We start from the raw sequence: 23660 nt of genomic DNA, 5'->3' as shown, positions 1-23660 counted from the left end.
CCACTGCGCCACTGCTGTGCTAGATGCTGTATACCGATAATTCTCTTTCCAATCAGCTGCTGTAATTGTGTGATTCCACACTCAGATACAGTGATATAAATACTCCGAGTGATGTAGTGAGAGTAATATGGAAAAAGATGATCCACTGTGGCAACCCCTAACGGGAGCAGCTGAAAGAAGATAAAGAAGAAAGTGCAGTGCGAGTAACAACGCTAAAGCAGCTATTTTATTTGGAATACTTTGGCTATTCCCTGGACCATTATATTGTTACAGGTTAATTACAATCAGATGCCTTAAACTAGTAAACAATATGCAGTTAGTTTCAGTGTATATGATAAAGCCGTGTCAGGGATGTGGATCTAAAAAAGAAAGGGTAACCACACAGGAACAGTAGCACTGCTTTGACGCTGGGTGCCGCCAGTTTGCACAACCGAGTAGAGAACTTGCATACACCAGGGTTGGAGCTACCGTGAAAATGTGCGTGGCTTTACAGTAAGTTTAGGTTTTATACATCATGATTTGAGCGTGGAAACGCAACATTTTTGTGCGTACGCACCGTTTATACATGAGGCCCCAGGCCACAGGAAAGCTATTCATTGTGTCATTTATTACTATTCAGCAAATGTTTGAATAGGGAGCATTCTTTACAGCAGTCTGTTACAGCATGATGAGAATGGTTAGAGAAACAAAGGATAGAGGTTCATTTTATAAACTACTGAATTTACATAAAGTGTCAATCAATGTATACATTTACTCTGGTTGATTTGTTGGTTTACACCCAAATGACTTATATAAGATAAAAGGCTATTTTATTATATTCTTAATCTTCCTATACCTTTAGGCTTAGCTATTATCCTTGAAATTTCCATGTACTGTATGTAAAACTTTCCATTCTGGTTGTTTACAGGACATCTGCTGATTTCTTAATCCTCTCTTAGTCAGCTTTCAGTACACTTTGTGTTCTACATCTTTGTCTTTGTTGTTCACTTGAACTTAATTTGGTTTCCTCATATACCTGAACAGGTTTCTGACATTATGCTATTTCTTTGAGATGAATGCTATATTTTAATATTGAAAGCATATCAAAACACTTTATCCTAAACTAGCCGTTCCCTGCGGCTCCGCCTGCATAGTAGTGAAACAGGACAAACTTTCACAATCCATAAACAAAAAGGTATCGCTAGCTAAGCGGAGGCAAGTGACACTCCAAAACATAGAGGTAAACTGACACCTCACTCCTGAAAACACGCTTCCCCCGCCCTCAGCCCACAGTCTCTGTCCCGGATTAGAGCGAATATATTGCTCTTGGAAGCGAACTATGATTCTTAGCCTGATGAGAGAAGTTGCAAAATCAACTGGAATCTTCAAGCAAAATCTAGAAAAAAAAAATGATCTAAATCCATTAAGTAGTTCTCTTGTTTGCTAGCTAAGCAGATGTAAGATATGCCCCGATGTTGTAGTGTGAATGAGTAGGGCCACGCCCACCTCCCCTCAGCCCACTGCGTCTCTCTCGGATTCATGGAAATAAATCGGTACTGCAAGCGAACTATGATACATAGCGTGATGAGAGAGGTCGCAAAATCAACCGGAATGTTCAAGCAAAGTATAGAAAAAAAACCTGATCTAAATCCGTTAAGTAGTTCTCTCGTGAAAAGCAGACATACATACAGACAGATGTTGGATTTTATATATATATATATAGAGAGAGAGAGAGAGATTACTGTGTGACCCCTAAGTCTAAATTTTCTTCCACAGTAGATGTCTGAGGTGTCAACAAGAAGGATTTGTCAAGATTTTGACTGGCAGGAGGCAGAGAGGCTACACCACAATATTAAAGGTGTGCAAAGCATGAGTGAGGAGACGGTGGCAGATTAAAGGATATATGCCATTGGCATTCCCCACAATAAACATAAAGGGAGTACTATGCATGCAATACCTTTCCTTGCAACTTTTCTTTGTTAGTAAAACTTTTTGGCTTCCACAGCTTTATTTTGGTTTCAGGAACTACTCACAGAAAGTTCACAAAAGGTTCTACTCAAGTACACTGTCAAAAATATGCAATAATGGAGAAACTGAGACAGAGGCACACATTTTTTTTCAAAGTCTTGCATGTTAGTGTTCAGATCTCTTAAAAGAAGAAAATTCAAGCTTCCAGGCACTATGAGTGCATGAAGAGCTGAATAGGAAAGTAAATTAGGCAAAGAGCTCATCACTAGATATGGCTTGGCCACTGATTACAAACTTGCAAATGCTTTATGTATTAGTGCAGTATAAAGCTTGCTGTTATTATTGAACACGTCTAAAGGAAATTGTTGAAACTTTTCCTTTATACACCACATTTCATACAGTGTGTCTGTTTAGCGCTACTGCGTGTAAAGGGTACCCACATTATTTATGGCCAAACTTGGTTACCTGCCTTGCTTTTGATGCTACTGGATTGGGCTTCCTCATCTACTAATCTGATGATTGAATTAGGCTGTTTTAGACAATTGCCAGACAATGTTGATTTGAATTCATACGTTAAAATACACTTAAAATTGAAGTAGATATTGATGGATGGGTTTCTTTTCTGTGGAAAGACTCTCCATTGCTTTGGTGTATACTGTATGTTTTATACCAACTGATCGTAAAGATGTCCACCACTATTTCACATATGTTCTATGCTATCATTAGCTTATCTGATTTGGCTAGTTGATGATTTTATGAATAGTTGATTGGTAGCATCGGGTGTACTGTTGGTGGAATAGATGAAACATAAGAATGTCTGGGAAACTGTGATATGAGGTTCCTGGCATTCCAAATTTAAAATAATTGGGTGTCCTGAAACGTGTAGATGCACATATGAACGTGCACATGCCTCACTGAGGTTGATTAGGGTGCTTGGCTGATCACACATTCACACCTCAGAGCAGGTGGAGAACAGCATCTGCACCCAATCGGTACTATATAGGGAGCCTGCAAAGTGAAATCAGTAGAAAAAAAAGGGAGAGAAAGGAACAAGAGATAGAGACAGACAGAGGTTAAAGGGAAAAGGATAATGGACTCGACAGAATCCGGAGACAACAATGTGCGGTAGAAAGGAGGCGGGCAGCCAGGTAGAGAGCTGGGAGGAAGAGTGTATGGCTGGCACTCAAATGGGCTGAAGAGGGTCATACCAGCTGAGCGTTCTGGACGTAGCAGGAGCAACCTGTTGCTCAAGGCTCCCTTGTAGGACCAAGGAGTGGCAGCACAATTCGGAGGAGCGAGGCTTGGCATGCCACCATATCAGGAGCCTGAGCCTGAATTTTAAACGGTGGCTGTGCCTGTCAGAAGGACATCTCTTCTGATGGCAGGAACCCATTTGGGGTTAACTGAGGAGACGTCAATTTTTAGAAGGATGTACCAGAGATTGTGGTGTTTAGAACAGTTTCCCGCTATGTGTTTTAACCTTGTTTTAATGGAATTATTTTTTAATTTGGACATTTAACCTCCACTAAGCACCTGTTTTTACTGAAGATTATTTATTTATTGACTATTTGAAGATATGCACTTTTGGACACTGTTGTTAATAAAAACACCAAAACACTTTGCACCACCCCTTGCTGACTGTGTGTGTCCTCATTTGCCCAGCTCATCCTTTGAGTATGTTATTGGCGGTTCCGGGTTCAAGTGGTTCCCAGAAGCAACCTTGGGGTGTGGAGCCAACCAAGCATCTGTAAAAATGTTTGGAAACTATCTATATATATAAAATCCCTGTGTGCGTCCAGATGTCCGTGTGTGGGTGTCTTCTGGTAAAGTGCGCATGCGTGGGGCACGGTGCGATGCGCGATATTACTGTCAGAGAAAGTTAGAGGCGTTTTACGGAAATACAAACCAGTATTACTGCGAGAGGAAATTAAAGGTACACAATACAGTGACGCATATTACAGCCACATACAAGCCAGTATTACTGTCAGAGGAGATTAAAGGCGTATTACCGCCAGAGAAAATTAAAGGTATATTACGGACGTACAAGACGATATCCTTCAATAAGGGCGCGCAAAAAAAAGGCGAGCCTCAAAAGGGCGACCTCAATTGGGCGCAGCGAATAAAGGCGCGCGTAAATAAAGATCTGCACCTTTGTTGCTCTTCACATATTCCAGAGCCATTTGAACTAAATTATCTACGAACACCTTTATTCGCCGCGCTCAATTGAGGTCTCCCTTTTGAAGCTTTTTGTGCGCGCCCTTATTGAATAGAGCCGTACAAGACAGTATTACTGTCACAGAAAATTAAAGACACACAATACACGGCGGCAGCCCACAAAAAACGGTCAGCTCAGCAAGTAAACATCAACAAAAGAAAGGCTGAAAGAAAGAAAAATACGACCAACAAAAAGAATGAGGTCAAAGTCCCTTGCCATTTAATATAGACTGTTCCTACTAATGTTTATGCACTACTGTTCTAGCGCCCGTTATTGTAACGGGTTAAATGACTAGTAAATTAATAAATGTTGAAAGTAATCATTTTATGTTGCTGTGATTTGAACACAACATTGCTTTATGAATATATTTATATTTCATGTTTGGTCTATTTAAATCTCTAACTTAGACTTTAAACATATTGTTGTTGAAATCATGTTGGACATTTTGAAAACCAAGGTGCACATAAAACAGATGACATATTTATAACTGAGAGATGAAAAAGACCAAAAGAGATAACAAAGGGTGAGCAAGCTGAGCAAACTCAAAAAATACAACTGACAAAGCTAAAATGAAGATCAAAAAATGTTACAAATCCATACTTGGAGGAAATACTGTTGTCAGAAAAACGACCAAAAGACATCGAGAAGGTTTGGGGCAGCCACCCATTTAATCGATTATGGCTGCAAAAGCTATTAAAGAACAGAGACATGTTCATTCAATCGAGCCCAAAACAGAACTGACATCCAGGTAGCAAGATGGCAGCTTTAAAGGCCAGTAGCGGAAGTGATGTCATCCCGACCGGAACCAGAAGTGATGTCAGTGGCTGCCCCAGAGCTGGGTGGGATTTCCCTAGAATGGTCTGCAAAAGATCGAGAGGGAAAATTAGTGCATTCCGCCCCCCCCGGTCTGGCATGGAACTACCTGTATTTAAGCCCTTTAGCTGTCTCCTAAACACACGTGTGTGACAGGGCCCCCCCCCTTAGCCCAGACCCGTCGGGTCGGGCGTCCTGCACCGAGAGGTCGTGAACATGGGAGAGAGCATCGGCATTGGCGTGTAGAGAACCCTTCTGATGAATGAGCGAAAACTTGTAATGTTGCAAATCGAGGAACCACCTCGTGACTCGCAGGTTAGACTCTTTGTGTAGGGCCATCCACTGTAAAGGGGCATGGTCCGTGACTAGAGTAAACTCCCGACCCAAGAGGTAGTATCTCAACTGTGTGATCGCCCACTTAATCGCAAGAGCCTCCCTCTCCACTGCCGCGTATCTGGTCTCCCGATCCAACAGTTTCCGGCTCAGAAACATGATGGGGTGTTCAGCACCATCGACACTTTGGCTCAGCACTGCCCCTAGGCCTGTGTCCGAAGCGTCCGTCTGGAGAATAAAAGGCCGTGAAAAATCAGGCGCCTTTAAAACGGGTGCCGACGTCAGGGCCCTTTTTAAGTCACTGAAGGCTGCCTCAGTCATATCAGTCCATACCACAGTGTTAGGAGCCCTCTTCTTTGTCAAATTAGTCAAGGGCACGGCTCTCTCCGAAAAACGTGGTACAAACCGGCGGTAATACCCAGCTAATCCGAGAAATGCCTGGACTTGCCGCTTGGTTCGCGGACGGGGCCATGTCAAAATGGCTTGTATTTTAGAGCACTGTGGCCTCACCGTACCACGACCCACCAGGTAACCCAAATACTTGGCTTCCTCCAATCCAAAGAAACATTTCTTTGGGTTGATACGAAGACCGGTTTCTCCCAATGTCCGTAACATGGCTCCAACGTGCTGTAGGTGTTCCTTCCAGGTGCTGGAATAGATGACGACGTCATCCAGGTAGGCAGCACTACACGTGTTATGGGGGCGGAGCACTTTGTCCACCAGATGCTGGAAAGTTGCAGGAGCCCCATGTAACCCGAATGGAAGGACACGATACTGCCAGTGCCCACTAGGGGTGCTAAACGCGGTTTTACCCTTTGCGGAGTCCGTTAAAGGAACCTGCCAGTACCCTTTGGTCATGTCAAGTGTGGTCAAGTATTCTGCCTGTCCAAGCCTCTCAAGGAGGTCGTCCACTCGAGGCATGGGATAAGCATCAAATAGTGAGACCTGATTAAGTCGACGGAAGTCATTGCAAAACCTCCAACTTCCGTCGGGCTTAGGAACCAAGACAATTGGGCTGGACCAGGGACTATGACTTTCCTCTATGACTCCTAGATCCAGCATGCACTTGATTTTCAGTTCCACTTCTGCTTTCTTTGCCTCGGGAAGGCGGTACGGGCGTTCTCGGACTTTCTCCCCGGGTTCAGTCACAATGTCATGGGCAACCAGAGAAGTCCTTCCGGGGATTTCGTCAACCACCTCCGGGACGGACGAGATAACTATCTCTAGCTCCCGCCTCTGTCGGTTATTTAAATTAGACCCGAAGTTAAGGGTATTACTTTGAGCAAAAAGGGAGCAGGGCTGGCCGGAGGTGGGATCAGGGTCCCTTTCCTTCCACGGTTTCAGCAGGTTCACATGATATATCCGCTCTCTCGGTCGACGATTGGGTTGTTTCACCAAATAGTCGACGAGCCCCTTTCGCTCTTTAACTTCGTATGGCCCTTGCCAGTGGGCAAGTAGCTTAGAGTGGGAGGTGGGAACCAATACCATGACTCGATCCCCCGGCTGGAACTCCCAGAGTGTCGTGCCACGGTCGTAATAGTGGGCCTGTGCTGATTGCGCCTCTTGCATGTGACTTTTTAATATGGGTCGAATCTTCGCAAATCTATCGCGTAACTGTGCGATATATTCCAAAATATTAGTTGTGGGAAGGGCCTTCCTTTAGAATGTCCAATATGCCCCGGGGTTGTCGCCCATATAATAATTCAAAGGGTGAGAACCCCGTTGAGGCTTGCGGGACTTCCCGGTAGGCAAAGAGTACGAGGGGGAGGAGCTGATCCCAATTCCTCCCATCCCCGCTGACCACCTTGCGAAGCATCTGTTTGAGAGTCTGATTAAATCTCTCTACTAAACCATCGGTTTGAGGATGATACACCGCGGTTCTCAAGTGCTTTATTTTGAGTAACTTGGCCGTTTCCTTGAATGTCTCCGAGGTAAACTGCGTCCCTTGGTCCGTAAGGACTTCTTTAGGGATTCCAACTCGCGCAAAGACCTCCATTAGTGCCCGTGCGATTGCTTTAGAATTAGCTGAGCACAATGGGACAGCTTCTGGATATCGGGTTGCATAATCCACGAGGACTAATATATATTTATGTCCTCGGGCCGAGGGTTCCAGGGGTCCCACTATGTCGACCCCTATCCTTTCAAAGGGGACATCAATTAAGGGGAGGGGAACGAGAGGAGCACGGTCCCTCCTAGGAATTTGCCGCAGCTGACATTCCGGGCACGAAACACAGAAGCGGCGAACCTCCTCGTTAATTCCCGACCAATAAAAGCGGAGCTTAATACGCTCTAAAGTTTTTTCAGTGCCCAAGTGGCCTCCTAGGAGATGGGCATGCGCTAACTCACAAACTTGCCGCCGGAAAGTTCGTGGAATTAGCAGCAACTTCCGCACTCCCCCCTCGTGTTCACTAACCCGATATAATAAGTCATTTTCTAACACAAAGTGGGGTCCTTGTGGCATGGGCTGATTGGTGCGTTGGCCGTTGGCGAGGACTACTACATTCTTCGCAAACTTAAGGGAATCATCATTCCACTGCTCCCTTCTAAATGATGCCGGTGTTTGTCTGAATTGAAAGCTCAGATCTGAGAGAGGGTCCGGGCTGACCTCAAGGGGCGGAGAGTCATCCCGCTCTGGTGAGGTGCGGACTGATGACATATTCGCCCGCGACGGGCCGGGAAGCTCTCCGTCCTCCTCGGGGTTTCCCATATCTCTCTCCACCGGCTGCGTACACGGTGTGGAGACAACCTGAGACGGTGTATTCCCATCGGTTACTAGGCCTAATTTTGAATAAGGCGAGATCAGTACTGCACCGCTTTTAATGTCAGACCAGTCCTGCCCGAGAATCACCGCACACGGTGGATTTGGATGTACAGCTACAACGAGTTTTCGTAGTATTCCTCCGTGGCAGATGAAACACCGGGCGGAGTCATAGGCGCGGACATCTCCGTGTGCACAGGTAATTCTGGTCTTTGTTTTTAACCACTGTCTCGGTAGTACATATCGGCAATCAACAACAGAAATGTTACTGCCGGAATCAAATAAGGCTTCTACCTTGTGGCCATTTACTATGACCTCACCTTTATGAGCCAAAGCCAGGGGGTTTGAAAGCGCACACAACCCATCCCTCTCTCTCCACTTACATTCCGCCTCGCCTCCGAGCGAGGACCGCGCCCACGGGATCGGGGACTCCGATGCAAACTCCGGGGTATGTCGAGAGGGCAGTGTAAGAGGGACGTAATCTCTACGGCTTCTACTTAAGGACCGTTCAGCCCTCTCAAATTGCGAGGCCGCCCTAGATGTTTCTATGAGCTCAATGAGCTCGTTTATGTTTGCAAATTCTCCCCAGACCGGCTGTGCGAAATGCTCTGGCAGGCTATTAATGAACAAAAAACAGGCCACTTTTTTCACTACCTGAAAGGTGGTACATTCAGCGGGTCTTAACCAGCCGGCCACCTCTTCCCATAGAAGGTCTAGCTGTTCTTGGGTAGACCGTTCAGGGTTAAACCTCCAGTTTTTAATTTTCTTCACCTGCTGGTCTGGGGAATGTCCACCTTCCTCTGGGACCTTAGCCCCGGTGGGACGGACAGCTCTCTCCTCCGAGAGAGCATAATAAGTCCCCATCGTATCCCCCATAGAGACCAGCCCACGTCTGTGTGTCCCAACGACACTCTCCCTATTCAATTGAGGTGACCCAGAGATAGACAAAGGGAGCGGAGTCTGCACCGGTTCTTTCCGAAACCCGAAAGCTCGGCCCAGGTACACTCCCACCTGGACATGATTCAGGTCCGGTCCCGTTCTCTTCAGGGATTCCTCCATCCTGCCGACTACGCCACTGTCAGAAAAACGACCAAAAGACATCGAGAAGGTTTGGGGCAGCCACCCATTTAATCGATTATGGCTGCAAAAGCTATTAAAGAACAGAGACATGTTCATTCAATCGAGCCCAAAACAGAACTGACTTCCAGGTAGCAAGATGGCAGCTTTAAAGGCCAGTAGCGGAAGTGATGTCATCCCGACCGGAACCAGAAGTGACGTCAGTGGCTGCCCCAGAGCCAGGTGGGATTTCCCTAGAATGGTCTGCAAAAGATCGAGAGGGAAAATTAGTGCACTCCGCCCCCCCCTGGTCTGGCATGGAACTACCTGTATTTAAGCCCTTTAGCTGTCTCCTAAACACACGTGTGTGACACTGTATATGAAAGACTTTTCAACCCAAAATTAAATGCAATCCAACATTTTAATTACATTGCAATATATAAGCATGTGCTGCATTGATTTTGGTACACTTTTATTGTGTCATAATTAAAAACATCAACCAAATCATTGTTTTACGATAAGGCACACAATTTTTGTGTTGCTGCTGTATTGCATTTTAATTCATGTCCATAGATTGAGTGCCCTAACTAAAAGGAAAGCAAATGTATTGCATTTTGCCTCACTTTGCATTTCAATTCAAGACTATGCATTAGTCATGCCAAATGACCACTCAGCATCAAAAGGCGGGGCAAGGGGCATCAACAGTTGGGGTAAGAGGCATTCCACTTGTAAACATTTGAATGTATTGGTGGCAGCAATAATTTCATTACTGAAAGGGTGAAATTTATGTTTTAGATCTCACTGAAAAAGTTTACTCTTACGTCAAGTTGTCTACATAAAATGTTATGCTTCCCTTTTATCATATTGTTCTATTCTTCTGATAATCTTGAAAAAAAGTCAGGATATTTAGCAATAGCCAATACTGTCAATCCCATTTGCAACTATTTATAAACAATATTTAGGGAAATATTGGTGTACAGACTCCCTGGTTGATGATCTACTGAATTGTATGCTACAGCTAATTGGGAAATTAGGTCTTGAATACTTCCTAAGGATGTTACTGTAGCAGTTGAAATTCCTCTCCTGTTGCTGCTTCTATTACACAGGGCCTTTCCAGAAATCAGTCAACACAGAAACGAATAAAATTGTCATTTAAATCGACTACTTCCACCTGTTCAATGAGATGGCGGATCCCCTGCTTTATTAACTCCCCATTCAGTATCTTTAGCATTGGGTGAACACACTTGTGACAGGAACACCTGTTACCCCAATTGTTGAAGCTGATTGGTCATTTGATTACATTCAGTTTTGGTGTGATTAATGCATGGTCTTGAATTACACTCAGAGTAGCTGCTATGTTAAATGTTTGCTTTGTTTTTAGTTATGACACAAGATCGATGGATATGAACTAAATGGAATACGATGCATTACAATGTATGAGTAGTTAACACATTAGATTGCATTTAATTTTGACATAAATAATCTTCCATATAACACTAAACAAAGATTTTTAAACACAAAGCTACTGTGAAATATTTTACAAATATTCTAAAGCTAGGATGCCATCATCTTAAATAGGCAAAGCATGATGATGCAATACATAATGAGACTCCCTTATTCTGTGACTGACAATGACCATAGCAAGTGTAAACAATAGGAGTGAGACAAAGGCGTAGGAGTGGACAAATAGGAGTGAGACTAATTAAGACAAAGGAGTGAGACAATAGGAGTGAGACAAACTGAGGCAACGCACAAAAGAGTGGTAACTGTGACTGAAATTCAAAACAGCAAGTCACAAAATGCTGTGAAACATAAAGAACAGAATCTAGTGTATTAATTAAAAAAAAAAGAACAAATTAATCATCAGCCTTTAAAATGAAGGATTGTGTGGTTGGCACTGGTGCCTCACAAATCCAGCATCTGGGGTTTGAATTCAATGTCCAGGTGTTATCTGTGTGGAATTTTCACAAATTTCACTGTGTAAGTGTGTTTTCCTTTAGGTACTCTGGTTTATGTCATACATTACCAAGGACATATGTATTATACTATAAACTGTGTGACAGTAGGGGGCGCTGTCGCACCTCCAAACAACACGCCAAAATACCAGGTAAAAGTCCCAGTAATTAATTTATTATTACAGTAGTGTGCACAAAGCACCTCCACTCCCACAATACACAATAATCAATCAATAATAAACAATTCCTCCACTCCACCCAGCAGCTCTGCCACACTCCCACCCAACTCCGGCTCAGTCTGCTGGGTTTCCCACAGTCCTTTTTATAGTCCTCGACCCGGAAGTGCTTCTGTCCTTCAGTCCATGTGATTCCATAGCACTTCCGGGTCAGATGAACACTCTTCTTTTTCTTCAGCCCAGAAGTATTTCATTTCTTCCGTCCCCGTGACGAGGTAGTACTTCCGGGCTATAATAGAAACACTCGGGCTTCCCTGAAGCATCCCCTGGCGGCCCCCATGGTATCCAGCAGGGCTGTGAAGCCGAACTCCATTGTCCATGATGCCCTGCAGGAATTCGGGGCACCTCCATGTTGCAGGGAGGACTCCATCTAGCAGCCTGGGGGTGTTGGCCGGGATAAACTGCCGGCCATCCCTCACAATTGACAATTAACAGTTTGACCTAATGTGACTGTGGGTGGGTGCCTGAGTTGACACCACAATGTGCTGGTGCTTTATCCAAAGCTTGTTCCTACATTGCTCCTTTTATTGCTTTGATAATTTCTAACCTCATGGTCCCCAAAAGGAATAAGCAGGTCAAAATGTTAGGTTACTTATATATCCTAATTATTTTCTCTAAGCAACAAATGGTGCCTCCAAGTGTCTCTCTCTCTCACTCCCCAGGCAAGTAGTGAAAAATCAGAAGTCCACAGTAGAAGGACTAGTGGAAGTCCAAGTCAGGAATACAAAGGACTGTTACTGCCAGCAAGTCCAAACTGAACTATTAACCTGTTCCTTTATTAAATTAAATTTTGTTTGAGAAAAAACACAAGCCGCGTACTGGCAAACCGGCCAAAGTGGCTGATACTACCCTTCATGGACAGTAGGCCAACATGATAGAATGGAGCCTGAACAGCAATATGTTCCCCCAGTTCGCTGGGTGGCAAAATACTTCCGGCATCATTGTAGTTAGGATTCCTGCAGGGCTGTGTGAGAAATGTAGCTGGAGTGTGCAACCCTGTTAGGAACGTTTGCTGCCAATGGAAGAATTTCTTTCGGGATTGATTCCAGAAGTACTTTGAGTCTGGCCTTAAAAGAAGCCCTTCATCCATATCTAGGTACCGTAAGTCCAAGTTCTAGGTTTAAGGTTGCTTTATTTAGTCATGTTTACGCAAGAAAACGTAAAATTTACCTTCCTAGTTGCATCTTATAACAAGACAGAAAGAAATGAAACAAAACAAATAGAAACAAGACAGGTTAAGGTAAGGCAGTTTTATAATGCATATTTACACAAAAATTGTTACAGGATACATATCAAACCTTAATCATTTTCTCCGATATTCCTTATTAAAAAGTTGTATGACACTAGGAAGAATGGAATTTCTAGGGTGATTTGTGTGGGTTTTCAAAGCGACTATCCTTCCTGATTTACTGAAGTTAAGTTTTACATGTAATGGATGTCTGTCATCACTCGAGATTATTTCTAGTTTCTTTAGCATTGTCCTCTGACACACACTTGCCAGATCATCTACGTTAGTCCCAATAACGTTAGCTGCATGCTTATTAATCTTAGGGAGCTTGGGAATGCTGTTGGTACAATCCTCATCAGGAATGGAACAGAAGGGAAAAGACAATTGTTGTATTTGAGAAAAAGCATGTTGATTGTGAAAAACAAGTAATAATTAAGAATTACTTTAACCTAAGACCTGCTCTGAATAATTGTGTACTCGGTTTTGGGTGCAGAATACCTATGGGTCTCATTACATGCACAGTGTAACAAATATTTAGTTTAAATGTATTTAGTTATATGCAGAAGTGTTTTGTAAGCATTTCACTTGTTCAATATATATGACAAAGGCCATAATTATTATACTTAAGAGTCACATACATGATGAAAGAGGGTCAAGGCCTCTAAAAGATCCATAAAAGCAGGACAGGACCCTGACTCTCGCCCAGTCCAGCTAACCCTCCAACATTGACCCAAAAATTTGAAAACTGGATTCAAGTTTAGAAACAAGATTAAATGTTAAAAAATTTACAAGATATTCTGTATAATCAAAATGTAATAATCAACAAAAAAAGAATAATAAAATGTGCTCAAAAAGATTAGAAAATAGCAGCCTAAAAGGCACTCCTGAACAGAATAAATCCTAATACGCTAATCCAGAATCAGAATCCAAAGACAGTAGATAAAATGGATGAAATCTACAAAAAATCAAATAAATAGTAATATTTACAATATAATAAAAATTCCTATACAACTTTAATGAAATACTGCCTAGGGCAGCAGTTCTCAAACTGTCATATGTGCCATATGTGGCGTATTTCGCTATTCGTAGGAAAATTTTAAACTTGTAGTGGTGAATCGGCAGCAAAAAATATAGGAATAAATTTTATTAGGGTTTCAAAAAAACGTTAGGGGGCACAATTGAAACTGTTATGAAAACTCGGGTCGCAAATACTTAAAGGTTGACAAACGCTGGCCTAGGGCCTTGTCCCATGCTGATTATATAGCCAAAAAGGAGGTCTCATCCACAATGACATCAGGGTGGGCTGGCCTCTTGGGGAACCATCCATAAAGTATATGGAAAATGAAAACACAGTACATGCATTAATAAAAAATACATAAAATTCTAATAAAAATAAATAAATAATAAACATAAAACACATACATTCTGTGTGTATTATAACAATTAAGCATAACAGTCGATAGAAGAGAAAGAATGTATATTTAATCTAATGACACATTTATATCAGAGAGTCTTCTACTGTAGAATTTTCCAATGTGAAACAAAAAGGAAGTGGGAGAAGAAATGTAAACCTGTTTTATTAGAAATCTGTATCTTGATCAACTTCTTTGAAGAACGAATTGTGACAAGGTATAAAGTAGCCATCACGTTCTGGCTGCTGCTTAAAACCCATTGCCTCAGCCAGCCATTAAACAAACATTTCTGAAGGAAGAAGGCACCTCGAAGAAGCTGGGAGAGCCTACAAAGTTCAGCATTGACAGAGGGTGCCTCATCTTTGCTGCTTTTACTATCACAAATCAGAGACTCTCCTTTTAATGGCATGTTTCTTTTTGTGCCTTCTATACAGTAGTTGCTTGATCTTTATATGTTTATAGGTGTCATGGCTCAGGAGGTTTAAATAATTATTTTTTTATGTTTGCATTTTACTGTCATGCAATTTTGTTTTTGTCATGAGCGCCACTGTGTTATATTTTTATTGCCATGATGCATTGCCTGGTTGTGGGGAAGTTATGCTGCATGATGACACCAGTGTGACAGTTTATAAGCTAGCAAAAGGTTTCTACTCCCATCTGAGTTTGTTAATTTTTTCAAAACAGAATTGCCGAGAAATTTAGTGTGTTTCTGGCATTGAACATCAGTAATCCCTTTTTGATTTTAACTCTGGTCAGCATTCTGGTTTTGGCATTAGGTTATTTTAAACTCGCAAATGACCTTTGCTTTGGTATTTTTGATTACAATCCAACTCCTAATCCTCCTTTACTAGCATTTTTGTAGCAGGGAAGTTTTGGTTTCAAAAGCAGGAGGGATGAACTGCTAGCTTTTTATCTGGCATTTTAAAATGTACATCTTTTTTTCTTCTCTGCCTTGTTTAATTTTGTGACAGAACAATAGGGTCATTATTATCACATGTATAGAGTACAATGAAACTCTCACTTGCATGTGCTAATCAACATGCAACACATTGCCACACTCTGGCACCATGACTGATAACTCTCTTGTAGCGGCCATAAGGTGCTCAGATTCTCGCTGTCCTAAAATGATTATTATTTTAATTTGGGGATGCCAGGAATGCACTCAGCCACATACTTGCACACAGAGACACAATATAGCAATTCAGTAAATCAATGATAAAGAATATATTAAACAATAAACAACTCGAAATGTAGGAACCCACCTGAATAATTGCAACAACGATAATTAGCTAACACAGAACAATTGAATCCGAACAAGACACCAAGTGCAAAATGATCAACAGTAAACTCACAACACAGTCCAAACACGGTCCAGTTTTGCAGATGAAGATGAACTGGAATGAAACACCCCGTGGACAGCCTACTAAATGTTATGTCATGTTCTATCCTACCGTGTTCCAGGTGTAAGTGAAGATTTGTAGAAGTTGGGAGCGCTTCCCAGTTGAAATCACAAGAACAAGCAGGCACATAACAAATCCAGAGAAAACCGTAATCCAATGTGTAGAATTGTAATCCAATTGTGGAGTGAAGTGTTGAAAGAAAAAGAATTATCACAAACTTTTTCTGGATTCTTATGGCTCCCTTTTCAAAGTAACACCTCACCTTGTTTTACTCACCAGCCTTCATGGCAACTGCCAAAGCTCCCCAATAGTAATATTCACGGGGCCACTGGGATTTGCTGTCCATTTACGTTCCACTGCTACAACCTTTTCTTGAAATTTCTGTCTTCCTTACGTGAAAAATGTCAGAGCAGATACAATCTAAACTAACTAAATTAAACAAATTTCAATTTCTTTCTCCAGTGTTTGGAAGGTTTCTTGTTATTTATTAGTAGTTATGATTTTAGGCCTTAAAATAAAATAAAAGCCTTAATACAAAAAAGTCTTGAAACCGACACTCAAATGATTTGAGGTGTAAACAGTTACAAAAGGGAGTGGGTAAATGGCAAAGCCTGGGTCCAAAATAAACAAAATTTAATTATTTAAATGTAATTTATTCTATTTAAAGTTCTTCGATAGACTATATGAACTTGGATGTGTCATCAGTGGTGTTCCTTGGGGTCTTTCAATATTAACGTTATACACCCTTGCCCTCGCATCCCAATAGCAACCTCCCTTGAATTGGCTGTTTTGATCCATAGCCACCTTGTGGCTTTACCCACTGCTTCTGTTACTCTTATAGAGATTCTCTTTGTAGCCCCTTTATCCTCTGTGAAGCCCCAAAAACTCACTGCATTTGGCTCACAGATAGTCCGCAATTCCCCACAAGCTCCTGGTATGTGTTCTTTCCAGAGCACTGTGACTTGAGCATGATAAACTGCTTGGTGGTCTCTGAAAGGATGATCATTTCTGCCCATTGTTTATGTGATTTGGTCTAGTAATTTTACCTGCTTTCCCAGATCGACTCTGATCGGCAGATAAGAGGCTGCGGTGAGGAGACCAGTCCTAGATTTCAGCTGAGCGTGGGGTTTCTCACCTGCATTGTTGAAGCAGCTAATCTTCAGTTCAGGAAGAATTACAAAATACTAAATGTTTAAAAAAAATGAGGAAAACTACTGTAACTTCAAAACCAAATCTGCTAAGTGAAGAATTAAAATCTGGAACAAAAATTAAAAGGCAAGAAAATTCAAACACAAAAATGGCTGTTATGGCCTATCAAAAGGCCCAGGGGTATATAAATAGGCCACACACACGTGAGAGAGAGGGAGACAAAACACAGGAAAATACTAAACCAGCTAAATAAAAACAGAAAGTTACACAAAACAGAAACAAGGCAGGAGGACAACAGTAACTTTGCTATCTAGCTACACAAAGTTTACACAGCTAGATACCTACTATTAGGTATGGGAAAATGATACCAAAGCGTCAAAGCTTGTGTCAGTCAATCTGAAGCATAGTGAGTCGAATCACTGGGTCGGAGCTTGTGTCAAAACACTGCTATCACGTAACCCTGTGACGTTTGAAGCTTCGAATGTCATCAGTGCTTCACCACGCGCTTTATTGGTTTGACAGCGTTTCATCGGTTTAACAGCTTTGGCGCTGAATTAACAGGTAGCCTATATAAAATGCAGCATTCTAATTCAACATTGTTGGGTTGTGAGGAGAGAGAGTTTTGGAGAGCTTTGGTGACAAATGGCGACTAACAGCGGAAAACGGCATTCAGAAATTAAATAGTATAAATGGACAAGGACCTTAGCAGAACTGGTGACATGAGGCTGAAACAGTGAGTGCTGCTTCACTTGCGCTCTTCAGAGCTTGCCTTGACCACAGTTAACCACCAGATGTCACTGCTCATACTGTGACTGAGGCTTCAAAGCTTCAAAACTTTTTCGGCACAAATAGAAAGAAAACCTCAAAGCTTCACAAGGCTTCATTTTCCCATCACTACATACTATCCATATTTATCACATAGATGGCTAGCTTACAACAATTACATTTCTTAAATAAGCAATAAAAACAAAAACCCAAAGCCAGGCCATCCAACCCTAACTCTCCATACCTTGCTCTGTCCTTGTTCTTCTCTCCCTCCACACACACACACACACACACACGCACACGCACACGCACACGCACACGCACACGCACACGCACACGCACACGCACACGCACACGCACACGCACACACACACACACACACGCACGCACGCACGCACGCGCACGCATGCACGCACGCACGCACGCACACTAACCTAAAACCCAAAGAAGCTTCTTTTATAATCTACACCCCACCCACAACCCAGGTGATTTATTAACAATGGGCAACTCAATAGGTGGGTAATTAGGACAGGACTCAATTAAGTTATCAGCACCAAATTAGAGCAGAGTTTAACAAAAAGATTGAGAGTAGGTCGTAACAATGGCCAAGAGGCTAACAGACTTAATAAATAGACAAATAAGCATAACAGGAGAACCAAAGAACCAGAGAAGGACTAGCTAATGTCCGAGCAAAGAGTTCAGACAATCAGGTGGAATATATAGGTTAGAAGACCCTAACTGCACACTAACGGGAAAGTGGACAAACTACAAATATTGCAATAGATGAAAGAAAAAAAACAAACAAGGAAGCAGTAAAAAAATTACACAATTCACAAAAAACATTAAACATTACAAAACAAAGAGACAATCCTAATAGCAGTGGTTAGAGCAGAGTAGATTTATGTTTCATGAATGAGGGGAATAATAACTTCTCAGGGAATGTGTGCTTCCTAGAGAATGTAGTATGGCAAAATGTATGTGAACACCATGAACATCTGCCATATACTAATATTATTTCTATCAAGTGTTTTAAGAACCTTAATTAAAAAAGTCTATAGACATACATCCACTAATTTCCTGAACATGTTTATTCAAATAAAAATGGCAAGGTAACACTAAATATGGGCTGCGAGCTAGGAGCTAACTATAAATGGATGTGAGTCCACCACCACAGGGCCCACTCACACACACTGTACTCACTGCAGGACAATTTAGTGTCAGAAATTGCCATAAATTTAATTTTTATTTAGTTGTCTTTAGGATATTTTCACCCTTTAAATTTGGAGTGTAGGTTTTTTTAGGACAAGGTATGATGGTGTGGGTCGGCTCCATGCTCCCACTCTTGTTTGGGAGCCTCTTGAACCCCGACACCGTCAATAGTCATAACCGGATGAGCTTGGCAAATGAGGACAAACACACACAAAGCAATGGGTAGGTGCAAAAATACACTAGTGCTTTTATTAAAAGCTGTCCAAAACAGTGATCAAAAGTGCAGTGTTTTCAAATGTCAATAAATAAATATTCCATTAAACAGCGGAAATCCATGAGATTATAAACAAGACTTAAAATGAGACTAAAGACAACGCCATAGTCAGCAGGTCATTATTCCTTCCATACTTAGATGAACTGAACACAACTCTTTATGCTTCCCCAGCTCACTCATCTGGCGGAGACACTAGCAGTCACGGCCCTCTCCTCCCAACTCCCGTCTTAGCCACCTTGAGCGTCATCATCCAGACTGTTTGGGGTTGGTTGTCCTCACATCTTCCTTCATGCTCCCTCAGATCCCTGGGGAGGACACCACCTCGATCAAACCCACTCTTCAAGGATAGTCAGTGGGCACGATCTGCCCCTAGAGCGCCAAACCTTTGCTCCTATGTGGGGCAAACAACAATGCTACCTTTCCCCACACGGGCTGGCTGGACCTGACTCTCCACCCGCCACTGTTCTTGCAGCTATTCTACTCTTTGTTCACTGTCTCTGTTTTTCTTTTTCTCATGCTGGCTCTTCTTTATATGCTTCCGTGGGCGCAGCATCTCAGTCGCGCACTGCAAGAAGCCGATTAAGCAATTGAAACAGACCTCACTTGCAGGTGGGTCTCATCCCAATTACTCCACCAACTCATGGCTGCTGCATGAGTATGCACACCCACGGAAAGTGAGAGCCAGCCAATTAATTTATTTATTAACTAGACCCTCTTTTTCTAAGCCGCAGACATGCTATACCAAACAAGGAATCCATTTCTCATGTTTATTTTGTGATCAAAATTACATTTCACAACGTTTTGGACCCATTTTTGAACGGACAAGAAAGCTGCTATTTTTGTGCTGTTTTTAATGGGGCACAACATCGGGAATCACAATCCCTCCATCATTACAGAATGGAGTTAAGAGATGACCTCCAAGGCAATCATTCTATATTTGAGGTTTATGGGTAAAAACCTTATGACTTTGACATGTTTTCTTTTGATTTATATTTTTTTGGGCAGTGGCTATGTTTTTTGAGTACATGTTCAGTTTTGGCTTTGGAAAATGGCTTGTTGACGCCTACCTATCTTGTTTCCTGGTCGTTCCCTCTAATATACCATTCCTTAAAATGCAGGAATGGCACACTAATTAAACTAACCTGTAAATCTTTGGAAGGTAATTGGATTATATAGAGCAGTGTTTCTTAAACTATGAGTCATGAACCATTTTGGGTTGCACGATGTCTGTACATTGGTCACGCTGAGTCTTGAATTACAATAGTACTGAATAAGAATGGGTTCGTGAATGGTTTACGGAATGCCTTTTGATGGGTTGACGCTTGCTAGGGGAAAAGAATCCCCCCAGATGACAACATTGGTAATTATCCAATGAGGAAATTCCCCTCTCTCCCAGAACTAATGATCAGCGGTGATTCTGTAAGAGGGATGGATCCCCCGGATGATGTTCTGTACGACTGCATATCACAAAAACGCGCAAAGGGCAAGATTGGATCATGAGAAAAGAAATTTTAAGAATCACTGATATAGAGAAAATGAAAATGGACAAACGAAGCAAGTGAAGACTGCACAGTGTATACTGTATAAGATATATTATATCCAAATATGTATACCCATGCTCATTTTCCATAGTGTTTGTTATTTAATGTTGTCTTGTGTTTTACTTTATTAAAAATAAATTTCTAAATTACTTTAGCACAGCGAGCTGTAAATGGAAAGGTTTTGTTGTTATATGAAATGAACTGAGGTGAATTGAATGTAGCAATCAGTGAACTGAAAAGAGATCTCTGAGTGACAGTGTTTAGTGGAAAATAACCTTACTGAACCTTGATGCTCAGCAAAATGATGTTATGCATTGTTAACTGAATAAACAAGTTAACTCCTGCCTCAGGAATATCTATAAGCACTTTGGCACCAGACGGGATTAGGGCACATTTAGCTTCTTGTGGGAAGAAGTAAGTGGCAGTATTCATTCCTTTGGTGACAGGAGCAGATGATAAAGTGTGTGAACACGTGGGGCATTCCTATCGATGCTCTGCCTGCAATCTCCATTTGAATACGCTGTCTGCTCATGGCAGATTGTTCGCCAAAGAATAAGCAAGTGCACGATCTTAGCATTTCCAAATAGACAAGCATGTAGCCTTATCTGTGGACAGAGCCATGTTTCTCTGAGTTGGGTCAGTAATGAGCCTGCAGTCTGGCAGTTTCTTTTCTTTGTATCACTTATTCAAATGGATAGGAGTAGTTGATGTGACTTTAAAATCATGCAGCAGTACGTGAACTGCAGTAAGTGTAGCTTATTTCTTATCTGACAAAATCAGCTCAGTGTTTTAAGGTCATAAGCTGAAGAACAGTTCTGAATAGAACAATGGAATTCACAGTTGACCCAACACTTTAATTCAATTAAATGATTGTGTAAGGTGGTGTCCCTCATAATGACAGTGTATTTATGGAGTATGACCACTCTACTGGGATGCAAAAAAAGGACTGAGTCTTATGTAAAAGAAATAGAAAGCCCATTACAGCTACACTTGCAAAGATGACAAGGGAAGTGAAAAACAATGTCTCTAGGGTAGTGTTGTCTTTGTTAATTTCTAAAAACTTTTTTCTAAAATTTTTTACTGTATTCATGTACCATCTGTTGTAGTAAACCATTACTGTTTGCAATGTAAAATTGTTGTTGTTTTTTTTTTGAGAAATTGCTGAGATTGAAAGAACATGTAGTGTTTCGAGTGCATGCACACTGCATTAAGTGCAGCACTTATTGCCTTAAGCTAGTAGAAAAAAGACCTTTCACATATAACTTGTATTTTCCACTTGACAAAATCGTTTTTTTACCCTATTCTTGACTACGGGTGCATTTTTTTTTTATACTTCTTGTCAAAGTCTATTACGTGGCATCTGTTTTACTGAACCTGTATTCAGAGTAAGCCAAAACAAAGCAGTGACACTATGTCACTCATTCAACAGTCAGGTAATAATCACGCCAACATTTTGCAGTCGGTGCACCATCTGTTGTATTGAAGTGCTAAATGCAACAGGCCAGAAGTGTCCAGTGAGCCAGTGATACTCATTGAACAGTCATGTTCCATCTGCTGTTTCTAACTGGAAGGTAATGGACACATGGCAACAAATGTATTAGAAATAACATAGAGTGCTGACAAAAAAACTATTTCTGATTGGCTCTATTCTTGCAATTTTGCATAAATGGTAACCAAAGTCTAATATTAGATAAGGGATTCCTGAGTGAAAAAAATGTAAATAAATAAATGAATTTATCCTGCACCAGCTGGCACTGTGTGAAAAATAAATGCACCTTTACACATATGAGGGAGGACTGAAAAGTAACGAGGCTGTCCCTATTTCTCGTTCGGGGAGGTAGATATGGGAATGTTGTGCAGATGTTTGCGAACGGCATACAACGACATGTGTGAACCTGCAGTTGTACTGTCGTGTTTGTCAGTGTTCTGTCACAGCAAGTGGAAGTACCTCATCTGTGTTGTCATGGCAGAAGAAGAAAGCATTCCTGTGAGAGTAAAGCAGACATACAGTATGTGATTGAATTTTGCATTAAACTTGGGAAGAGTGGTAATGAAGACAAGGAAGAAGTATGAATTTCACAAGGAAGTGACAGGAGACTGCTAAAATGTGTACGAAAAAATGTTTTTTATTGGAAGTAAATCATTAATTAACTTGCTAATGGACACAGCCCCTTAGGCTAAGAAGACAGACTCTATAATTTATGCTAAATTTTAACAAGCCTCTCGTTTTGTCTAAACTCACATCAACAGATACATTTGAATTTGAATTCACACAACAGTCACTACTGAAAAGTCTGTGTGGTATACGAGAAGGACTTTATTGAATATCTTTGTATTTCTTCCATCCATCCATTCATTATCCAACCCGATATATCCTAACTACAGGGTCACGGGGGTCTGTTGGAGCCAATTACAGCCAACACAGGGCGCAAGGCAGGAACAAATCCTGGACAGGGAGCCAGCCCACCACAGAGTAAATATGAAACAAAGTTCACTAGTCCTATCCACTTAATTTCTCCAAATTGACATCAAGTTGTGTTTTTGATGTATCTAAAGTCTTACTGTTTACCACACTACTTATTCCATGTTTCTGTGGTTCTCTGTATAAAGAAAAATTCCCAATGTTTGTGTGAAATTTACTCTTAACAAGTTTCCAACTGTGTCCCTGTGTTCTTGATGGCTCATTTTAAAATAATTCTTGATCTACTGTACTAATTCCCTTCATAATTTTAAGCACTGAAATCATGTCACCTCTTAATCTTCTTTTGCTTAAACTTCTCTGTTAATCTTTCTTCTTAATTCATCCCCTTTAGCCCTGGAATCAGCGTGGTTGCTCTTCTCTGGACCTTTTCTAGTACTACTATGTCCTTTTTGTAGCCTGGAGACCAAAACTGTACACAGTACTCCAGATGAGGCCTCACCAGTGTGTTATAAAACTTGAGCATAACCTCCTTGGACTTGTACTCAACATCATGCTATATAACCTAACATTCTGTTAGCCTTCTTAATGTGTACCGCTCCTCGGGAAACTTACCCCAGACAGCACAATTGTAAAATGCGCTGCCGATCCCTAGAGCGACAACTAAAGAGAAAAAAAAACTAAATAATCCAGAGAGCAAGTGACCAACACTACTTCCTAGTAACGCTGCAACAAGTACAAAGCACACCAACTTATACAAGCTGATAACTTTAATAAAATTATTACTGTAAATTTCATTTCTTATACAAAACCCGTGCTTCAGTGCACCCCTCACATAGATAATCCCAAAATGAGACATTCCACTGAAAAACAGAAATAATACAAACAACAGTTATACTAACTGAAAGGAAAAGTTCATTGAATGTCCATCCGTAGGATCACACTTTTTT

This window comes from Erpetoichthys calabaricus, chromosome 2 (genome assembly GCF_900747795.2).
Source record: "Erpetoichthys calabaricus chromosome 2, fErpCal1.3, whole genome shotgun sequence".
Classification (NCBI taxonomy): Eukaryota; Metazoa; Chordata; class Cladistia; order Polypteriformes; family Polypteridae; genus Erpetoichthys; species Erpetoichthys calabaricus.
The sequence above is the reverse complement of the archived record's forward strand: the minus strand, read 5'-3'. Positions refer to the sequence as shown.